General features: G+C 39.5%; 1 long non-coding RNA gene across 1 annotated transcript; it reads right to left on the minus strand.

The window, feature by feature from the left end:
• Positions 1-4,554: 4,554 nt before the first annotated feature.
• On the minus strand, positions 4,555-10,569 carry LOC142041182 (uncharacterized). The gene is made up of 3 exons (XR_012653372.1): positions 10,492-10,569; positions 9,558-9,742; positions 4,555-5,444 (listed from the first exon to the last, which is right to left on the minus strand). It is a non-coding gene; the product is annotated as an uncharacterized LOC142041182 (long non-coding RNA).
• Between the last annotated feature and the right edge of the window lie 231 nt (positions 10,570-10,800).

A 10,800-nucleotide genomic window follows, 5' to 3' on the forward strand; every position in this document is an offset into this window, starting at 1 on the left:
AGTGGGACCAGTTCTGTGTAAAACAAAAGGCCCATGAAATAGCAGGGTTTTGCCCTCGTGGAAAGTCAGTCTGGGATTTTGTGTGTATTTGGAAAGTTCATTTCTCCTAGGGTGTTCATTCAATTGTATCATAATTGTATTAGAAACTTCTGCTGGAAGAATTGTCTGAGACATCTTTTATTAACTACATGGGTCAAGAAGCATAAAAATGAAAGATAGCATTCTAGACTTAGCAGTGACGGGTCATTTACCTCCCTGATCTTGAAAGCAGAATGAAAATAATTCATGGTCAGAGTACTGGCATCAAAGCTTCTAGAAGGACATCCTCTTGCCTTCTTTTTAATGGCATTAAATTTTTAATTTTTTTTTATCATCTCTTTTCAAAATTAGAAAATATATTTTTGCCTCCACTTGAAGCAGATGAATTCTTCCACAGTTTTGTTCATTTTGACTTGATACGCTGTTTGAAGCATAGACTTTTGAGTCCTGCCTGCCACAGACATCTTGAAAATACAGGTGGCAGGTGTTATAACCTTAGTTTTCATTTGACATTTCAAGAGACACCACTTGCAACAGCCATGGGCTTTGCCCGAGGTAGCAAATTATGTCCTCCTATGTGCAGTCCTCCAAAGACTATGGAGAGACAGAATGCTAAAGACCCTCATTCTTTCTTTGACTTGTATGTTAGGCTGGACTGAATCACCCCTGGAAATGATTCTGTCTCTCCACTGCAGACTATGGAGATCCTGGATTATTACCTTGGACAAAATGCCAACTCCTACACTGATCCTCAGGAGAGGTAACTAAGCATCTAAGTGTTCCCAGTAACTGAAAGTTTTTGCTTTGAGCAGTGTCTAGTGCTGTGTCTGTGCTGGGGTTTCTGCAACTGCAAAAAAGAGGCAACACAAGTAGCAATATAAAATAAATGACTTGGTTTTCATTCTCATTTAGCTTATCTTTGAGGATCTGATTCAAATCCTGTTCAAGTCATTAGCCTTCAAATTGCCAAGCTGAAAATAAACCCAAAAAAAACCCAAATAAAACCTCCTCATTCTTACAAGTTGTAACTTTTTCTTCATGCGTGCTAACAAATCATCTTTTCTGTCTAGTAGCGCCCAGGTACCTGACAGCATCACCAGCGATGCTAATTTCCACAACAGGGTTCAGCAGTTCAACCTTACTGGGTTACTAGGATCTCCTTTTGACTTACTCTCTCTGGTCTCTTCCATCTGTATCCACTTTGAATAGACGCCTTCTAAATTCCGTGTTTTAAGACACGTTACCTTACGTTTGCCAAAACATGAGTTTCACGCTCTGCCACAGTAGTGGAGATTTACCCAAAATTTCCTTAGTAACATCTGGGTGTGAATCTGCAAACTCATTGTATGTTGTAATTACAAGAATCTTCACAGTTATCTTTTATTACCATAAATAATTGTTCAACTGGAAATATTTAGCAGATACTCAAAGAAAGCATTTACATCAGCAACAGTATGCAAAACCTGATAAAATCACAGAGCTGTTTTTTCAGAGATTCTAAAAAAAACCCTCTACTTACAAACTGCAGCATTTACTAAAATTAAAGAATAAATAAACAGTAAATAATATATATTTATACTATTATATTCTGGGGGTTTGCTTGCATTTTAAAATAAATGTCCTCACCATTTTATACCCATTATTGTGTTATTGTGTTTGCTTTCTTTGAGATATAAGGAGTGTTTGCTGATAGGATGGGGTCTAAGTGTGGATTCTAGACCACACAGAGGAAAGATCTGCTCCTGAAACCACTCCAGAAGTTTTGCTCATCCAAGCAAAGAAAAATAAACATTCACCTCAGCTGGAGATCTCAGCATCCGAACAAACCACTGTTCAGTAACAGCTTTCAAAGACATGTTGATATTTTGCATTTGAATCCATTGAAGAAAATTAAAAACTACTGATGGGCAAACAACTAACATAAAAGAATTCAAATTTAAGTTGAGCTTCAACTTGAACTACATTCAGCAGAAAGACTGCATGAATCTTGGCTGACTTTATACCAGGTATAAACTGACTTTTAATTATTTTAATTTATTTCAAAGACAGATCAAAAGCAAGTAAAGTTATAGCTCTTTCTCATTTGAAGTGTATTGTGATGATATGAGTGAGAATTCGTGTAAGTAAAATTGAGGGACTGGGTCATTTACCAAGACTGAATTTGCTTTCATTGTTTGTATTTTTCCCTGAGTTAGACTTGGTTACTATAAACTGTTTTGACCTGCAAACATTCTAACAATCATGGGCAAAAAAGTCTACTGGCATAACCCTATTAATGTACGTGTTCTAGATATAAAAAATAGCTTTTTATCACAGATCCTGCATGAAGCAGAAGTCTGTAATGTTCTATTTGTACATCATGAAGTGCAAGACAGCATAGGGAAGGACAGAATTTGGCCCTTAGTTTAATCTTATTAGGCATTTTAATTTTTCTTGGTTTTCATTGTGAGGCAGATTTCTTCTTTATTACCAGAGCTACTCTGGCAACTTTTTTTTCCTGTACTTCTATTTCATAGAATTTCTTTTACTCCTAGTCAGATCTGCTTTTGTCTTATAGGGGAAGAAAATTAAAAGACTAGTCTGTTATCTGACATTTCAGTTAAGTCTAACATATATTTGCTTAGGGGTAAAAAAGGTTGAAGAAAAAAGGGACATGTCAAAAATGAATAATAAATGGCGTATAAACAGAAGCAGATTTTCTGTGATATGTTACCCCTGATAAACTTGATAATGTTTCCCAAATGTGTTGCCTTGGTTCAGATCCAAACCTACTGGTCAGGTTTTATGTGCTATTTTTAATTTTACTGCTTAAAAAACTTTACATCATCTTGTAGGAATTCCCTCCTACTGCATAGCTGTATCTAGTTATTTGTAGGTTAAAATTCATCTTAATATAGATTCATATAAAACATGTGTTACCACAGAGGCAGCAAAAAGACAGATCTGGGTGGGTAAAACAAGCTGGATTTGCAAGGAAACTCTTTTTTCTTTTTAATGAAATATGTTTTCCTTTGAGGTCACTCCGCTGTTTGATATTGTAGACTCCAAGGTCTTTCCATTCAGTAAACTTTCCTTGCCCTTTAAACAGTGAAATAGAACGTGAGAGGCGAATACAAACAACTAGGGACAGGGGGACCTGAAAATATTTAGGATCCACAAAAAGCCTCTAGAACTAGGCAATGAAACCAAGAGGTACTTCAAAGCAATTCAGCTCTTTGGAATACTTAAAACCAGATACTGTCTCCCGTAGGTACTGCTGCACTGACTTAGTGGAGTGACTCTAGATTGATATTAGTGGAGATATTTGTGGAGAAAGAATCTTTCTCAACATAAAATATTAAAGATATGGAAGCATTAAAATGGACTGAGAAAAGAAAAGAATGATGCTTCCCATGGCATGTAGCACTGACAGTACTGATAGGAGAAAACACAGCCCTAGTAATAGAAAAGCTTTGCAGTGTTACTTGCTGATCAGTCCATTAGGTAATGTTTTTTCACCATTATCCCATAGCAAGTAGTAGATATGCTGCAAATAATATCCTTAAATATCGAGTTCATGCTTCAGTGCCCCAGCCTTAGCTAAATTCAGTATTTTGGAGTAGGTTGGGCCTGATGAACTTCATCATAAGGTATTGATGAACTGTCTTAGTACAGACTGTAGTTGCATGTGGTTACTTCTAAAGGGGAGGTGAGGCAAGTGCCTGCCCTTAAAAATCGGGAAGGGGTGTGAAAATAAGAGCCCAGTTAGGTAACGGGCCACGTCAGACCATGTCAGAGCAGTACAGTTTCCTTAATAGAGAGGAAGAAGTAGCAGGGGAGAAGCAGCAATATCAAGTCATTTGCCTCTGTGAGGCTTTTGATACTACCCCACGCTGATTGCCTGTAAGGAGCTGAAGAAATGTGGTCTAGATAAATCTGTTACAGGGTGAATAAAAGCCGTTTCTGGAATGCAGACACTCCAGCTGTCCCACTGCAAGGGGCCAGGGCACGGGTGTAAGCGCCGAGAGTGTCTCGGTGCCTGGCATGCTTCAGTCCCAGCCCACAGCCCAGCAGCCGAGAAGGTCCTCCTGCAGCTCGAGGCTTTGCTCCGTCAGTTGAGACAGTGCTGGTTTGGAGGCAGAGAATGAATAAGGGTATGGTTGTAGCCAGATCATGCCAGTCAGCCCACCAGCCAGAAACTAGACGTGTTCAATTTATTAGTAGCGATGTAGCCTTTTCACGTGGGCACTCTGAATCTCGCTCCAGAGAACTGTGGTTCAAGAAGACAGAGATGTTGGGTGGGGAAAAAAAATGGCTCATCAGACATTTGGTTTGTATTACATTATACCTCTTCTGTAGTTATGCCTTTAAACAAACACCAGAATACGTTCATTTGTATCAAGGAAAATGTTCAATTTTATTAAGTGTTATTACGTAAAACTGTAGCCAGCAGATGAAGTACAAACTCTGCCATGCGGTCTAAAATATGAGGGACTTACATGTCATCTCATCCCCTGCTGAAACACCATAATTGATTACAAATGTAAGAATTTATCCAGATTGAAATACTAACATTCTAACAATAATATTTTTAAAGCTTCAATGGAAATTAACTGATATGATATCCTCGTGCTGGTTTTCACTAGGAAAGCCACGTTTTTGCCTTTGTTTACCAGTTCATGTAACAGGGATAATTATGCAAGGCTAGATCATTTAATCAGTGGGTTAACAGGGCTTGCATGAGTACACTGGAGTCAGAGAGATTACATTTGTTTTTCTTCCTTATTTGAGTGCCCTTTAAAAGTGGTTTGCTAAAGCCATGAATTATAATTAATATACTCTGAGAAAGGTGAAGTGTGGTATAATTGAATATGGGTAAAATGTTACTCTCGCTCTCTTATTGCTGCTATATAATTATTATCAGCAGATAGTCAAAATAAGTAAGAAAGGAACAAAAGACAATCTAATAGTTACCATGATGGATTTAATAACCATGGGTGCCAAACAACAGCTGAATTTTGCGAACCGTTCTTTATCTTGGCTCCACCACTCCTTGATCCTCCCTGGCGAAGACCTTTCTCTCTTTTCAGCATGAGCTGTTGAGCACAATGTTTTGGAAGCAAACTTAAATCCAGTATTACACATTCCGTGTTTTCTTTGTTGTTTGTTTTTTTTTTTTAATATGCCTGTAGAGTAAAACCAGGGGTGTGTGAGTTACTGCTGACATAGGCTAAATGGTGAGCCACGGACTTCCCCACCTTGCGGTTCACGTTGCTGCCAGAAGCCGAGGGTCTCGGGATCCGTTTGGAGAAGCTCCCGGTCCCCGGCCGGGGCTGATGTAAGGGCGCGTTCCTGCGGACTGCAGGCTGGTTTGAGAGAGAGACTGGTCCTGTGCTGAGAGGTGGGAGTCTGAGCTCTGCTACATCCTGCAAAGAGGCCAAAGAAAGAAGCAGGACACAGCAGCAGTAAGGCTAAAAAGAGAAAAATGGGCTGTGTATTGGGGGGTGGGGAGAAGACAGCCAAAGCACAAAAAGCCTTCTGAGTGAGTTGGAAGACGGAACAATACAGCTTTATGCAAACCACGCTCCATGGAGAATGATGTGTGTGCAGCTCAGAAAAAGGGTTTCCTCACTCAGACGCCTATGTAAACACGCCTTAGGAGCCTGAGTTTCTTCTTTTGCGCATTGTTTAAATTCTAGTGTAATTCCATTAGTTTAAATGACATCAGAAGGTAATTCTTCAAAAAAAGAAATAGCTTTCCTTTAATCTAAATGCTAGGAAAATAAATTATTATCCCTCTGGTAAAAGCCTAAGAAAAGAAATCTCACGTTAGACATACATAATACTGCTTCATTCATAGTGGGAAGGTGACGAGGGCAATGTAGGAAACTATATAGGCCTTGTACCCTGTTGAAGTATAGAAGGGCACAGGTACATCTTTGAGGTGCCTGTCTATAAAAGCAAATTAATATAAAGCCTAAATATAAGCGAGAATGATACCTTGAGAAGGCAGCTGAGAGCTCTGGTGAGCTGAGCCCTTCCACAAAGTTTCCACCTGAGTGAGGACTGCTTGAAGACTGAGGAAAGACCTCAGTGTTGGGTTTAACTGTGGACATGCAACATGAGAGACATGAAGCCTTCTAACCATACTGTTTAGGTTGTGATTTTCGCTTGTGAGAGCAAATTTTTTATCTCCTGCCTTGTTTGAAAAGGCAGAAACTGGAGGCTGTAGGTGAAACAATTGTAGGACACAAGGATTACTACAGATGTTATCTGCAGTAACCATTGGCAGCGGGTTGAGTATCGGCTCACTGACTTGTAGAACAGCCTTCTCTCTGGTTTGCCCTAATACTTAATCATAACCAAACTGGAAAGACAACCCAAAATTCACATAGGTAGCACAGAGGCACAGGATCAAGATGGTGCACTTGGAAGTCAGCATGGAAATAAACTTCGAAGGGGGAACTTGCAATCTTGTAATCCACCTACAATGGCCATTTATATTACTTAAGTACAGTACTTTGCTCCTATCCTATTTAATCCTATTTTCAGTGAATTTCCCATTTGTCAAGATTATCTTTAACTCTACTTCTCGCCTTCAGTGTATTATCAGGCTGCAATTGCAGGGTCCCTTTACAATGTCTGTGGCTGAAAAGGGCATCTCCCCCACCGCCCCAGCTCTGTTCACACATTCCCACCCTATTCCTTGTTCAGAGCCAGGTGTCATGTCACTTTGCAGTCTACAATATGCAGCTGAAAACTAATCCTTTCAGGGTTTTTTTTGGTCACATTAGTTCCAACTGCTACGTGAATGATTGTGTCTGAGAGAAAGAATGGCCTGGGGAAAATAGGACCATTTTTCAGTAGCAAGCTGTACCTGAGTCCTTTTGTTGCATTTTCCATCCTTCCCACACTAGTATTATCTACAAATGTAATGAAAGTATTCTCTAGCCCATTGTCCATGACTTTTATAAATATATTGAACAACACTGGGCATTAGGACAGGCCTTTGCAAATCTTTTGACATATACCTTCCTTCGTGCAATGAACTACTGATGACTCTAAGTATGTTTTTCCTTTATGAGATTAATTTAAGTGATTGGATTAGCCTGGATTTGGGGGGGGGGGGGTGATTTTGATAGGCAGGTTTGTCTATACAACCATGTTCATGCTAAGTTGATAGTCTGTAAGGTGTCTACTAGACAAATGGATTTTAAATAAATACTTCCCCCTGAACATCCAGATGTTAGACTAAAGAGGTAGTTCTTAAGCCTTCACTCCTAACTGGAATTAATGCTCCTGATATGGACAAGTATTGGATATGCAATTTTAAAGTGACCATGGACAGGAGTTTTATAGATGCAGAGATTTTTAAATCAAGAAATTGTCTGTACCAAATACAAGGAATGTATTCCTTCATTGGGATGCTGTGGTTTAGGATTTTAGGAACTTTTTCTTCACATCATATCAAACCATATCCTGGACCGGCGCAAATCAGAATAGCTCTATTTAATGAGCAACTCTAATTTATCCAAGTAGAGGATGTGACTATACCAAGCACTGCATTCTGACGCAAAATACTGGCAGTTTACACCTGAACCCTGTTTAACTATGTTGTCTGCGTAGAAATATTTGGTGTTATGTGTACCAAATGTGTACCACCATTTTTGGTGTTATAAAACAAAAAAAAATGTCAAAAATAGCAGAAGACAGAGAAGATTTCAGTGTGAGCTGAGGATAAAAGGCAATTTTTACCTAACAGAGAGACCACAGCACCTACAGAAGTGCCAACACTAGAAGCAATGATGACTGGGGCCCCTGGGCATCAGCAGCATCTTAATGGGTGCCAGGGAAGCAAAGCAATTTGCAAATTACACAGAATCTGTGGGAAGGGCTTGAGTTGTATTAGTTTTGTGCAAAGCGTGGAGGATTTGAGATGCATTTGGTCTCTGAGGTCAAGTGTTAGGTGCTGCAGACTTAAGTTGTGCTCGCACACTCTGCAGTCTGGTCCTCAGAGTAAGAATGCTTAAATAAGGGATGGGTACACCACACTGAGTTCCCAAATAGGAATATCATTTCATCATCATGTCCCATTCCACCAGTCTTTGCCAGGGTGTATAATAAGGCTCTTCTGCTTCTGGAAGTTTTGTCAATCTGATTACAAAAAGCTGTAGTAGCATGGTAGTGCCACTCTTTTGAAGAGAGAAGGAAGAGAGAGGATTTATCTGGCTGTGACGGATGTTTTTATTCAATTCTCAAATTAAAAATGTTAAACAACAACAAAAAAAGCAGGAAATGGTTAAGAGAGATGTGCAACTTCATTACAAGAAAGCAAGGCTTTTACCTGAGGAGACCCTGGTTTTGGAGGGAAGAGAGCTTACGTGTATGGGTGTGAGCCAAGGTATAATCTGTGGCATGTTTTATTTTCAAGCATAGACATAGCCTGAGGTCATCAGACACACATTTCCCACTTCCTTAATATCCAATCTGCAGATTAAGTCGAGGAAATGTGAGTTGCATTTACCACCCCTTCTCTTGCAAATGAGACGTGTGTGCAGTGGGGGCAGGACAGTTGTGGCTTTTTTTGCAAACACAATAGCCCACGGCTGGATCTAAGATGAGGGTGAGTGACACAGCAAAGTTTGCATCCATATACACCAGGCCCCATGGTAGTAATTAAACTATATATTTGGGTGTGTATGCATTAATTTTTTAATTTAGATCAGGGAAATGGAGTTTTCAAGGCAACTTTCTTGCCCATGTGGTGGAGCTCTCTTGGAGCACATGAAACAACTCCTTTCCTCTGATACTAAGCCAGGAGATGTGCTCCAGAAGTTCACTTCACAGCTCTAGGTGCTAATGAGCGTTCAGTCCATGACACCAGAATAGATCTGGCCTTAAGTAAAACCTCCAAAATACATATACAGGGGGCATCACGTCCTCAGCACCAACAGTTTTGCTCTACAGATCCATTTCCTCTTGGGCCACACAACTCTTTACATTTGGCATAACCCAAGGATGATCAGTTAATAATTTTTTTACTTCATGCTTTGGCTCCGTTTAGTACAGACATTGTGAACAGGAAAGGGCCAAATTCATTGTTATTTAATGCTAGTCAGAGCTTTAGTATACCCTTCTTCATTGCAACGCTATCTTACCACAGTGAGCGGGACATGGTGGTAAAAGGCTCAGCGTCTTCCCTGATTTCCCGGCAATCACAAGAAGATGTAACCTGCATCAATATTCACCATTTCTATCAAGGTGACCAGAGCTGCAGCATCTCAAACAGAAACCAGAAAAAAAAAAAGCCTCCCAGAAAACTAAACCAAAAACTACCAAAGCCCTCATTCCCTTCAACCAACTGAACTTCTGCCTGTGAACATCAGTTAGTAAAGCACACATATGCAGCATCTTCAAATATAATTTGAGAAAAATAATCTTCTCTTTTAAAACCCTACTGTTTCAGTGTTGCATAACAAAACATAATCCAGAAGTCCCGCAAAAATCAGAATTCATATAAAACCAAACCAACTTTTTACCTGTGTGTTAAGAAGTGTTCCATTGGAGACGATTTCACCCATATAACTGCATTGGGATCCAGTTTAGGATGATCATCCCAGGGTGCCAAGAGTAACTGGAGGAAAGAAAATTCTCTCTCCACTTCCTCCCATGTTCATTTTCTTGTTCCTCGCAGTTGCTTGTAATAATTTCCAAGTGTGGGAGCCTGATAGGGTGAAACAATTGAGAAGTTTCTTTGCTGTCAGCAGCAACCTGAACTAATTCTGCTTTATTAGCATTATGCAGGATAATTTCTTGCAGAACTGTGAAGGCTTTCTTGGGAATATTTCTGACAAAACCTGCTGGAAGTTGGTTTCATCATGAAATAAAGATGTTTTCCAAATTCTGTACTGTATATTCTCTGACAGAAATATTTAACAGAGAATTATAATCTCATTAGGCAATCTCAGTAATCCGAAATTAATATATGTATATAGAAAATTGCTTATAGCAATGTTTTTTGTTAGTAAGAACAGTAGGGAACAAGTTGAAGTTTCAACACATGGACAGGGACTGTATATAGAAAGATCAGATGCTGTAATTGATGGAAACATATTCTCAGGGCAATTTAAAATGAATACTGTGACACAGCTAACTTTTATCAGTGCAGCTAGCCGAACATCAGTGGCACGATGTTATATAATATGGTAGTGTTCCTCGGAAAATGGGAGAAATGTTGCACAATTCCCCTATGTGAATAGTTTCATTAAAATCATCAGAAACACATGTATGACAAAGGAAGCAGCTTTTTAATTCTAATTTAAGATTTTGACTATGCCCAGCAGTGCCTCTCTGTTCAGCTTTATTCACTCATCCAAGCCAAATTCTCTGGACTGAATCCAGCAGCTTTACACAAGTGGAAGTTCCGCCTGCTAGAAATGTCAAGATCTCCTGTGATTTCAAAGCAAAACTTACGTGCTTGCAAACAATTGTGCTCCACCACCCCTACACCCTTATTAAAGCTGGTCTCAGGAATGCAGAAATCACAGCGCCAGAGAGTGAGCAAGTTATAGAGGGAGGCAGGAGGGAACCTGTAAGGTAACAGAGAACTTTGCCTGGGTCTCAGAACGACCTCTATTCGCTAATCACAGTAAAATACAAAATGCTTCAACCATTTATTAATTAGATTAGAACCACTTTCTGCAAAGTAGCACAGAAAAATTTTCATAAATACCATCAGTCCATGCCTTAAACTGAGCAGAAGAGAGTGCATCAACCAAATTC

This window comes from Buteo buteo, chromosome 17 (assembly GCF_964188355.1).
Source record: "Buteo buteo chromosome 17, bButBut1.hap1.1, whole genome shotgun sequence".
NCBI lineage: Eukaryota > Metazoa > Chordata > Aves > Accipitriformes > Accipitridae > Buteo > Buteo buteo.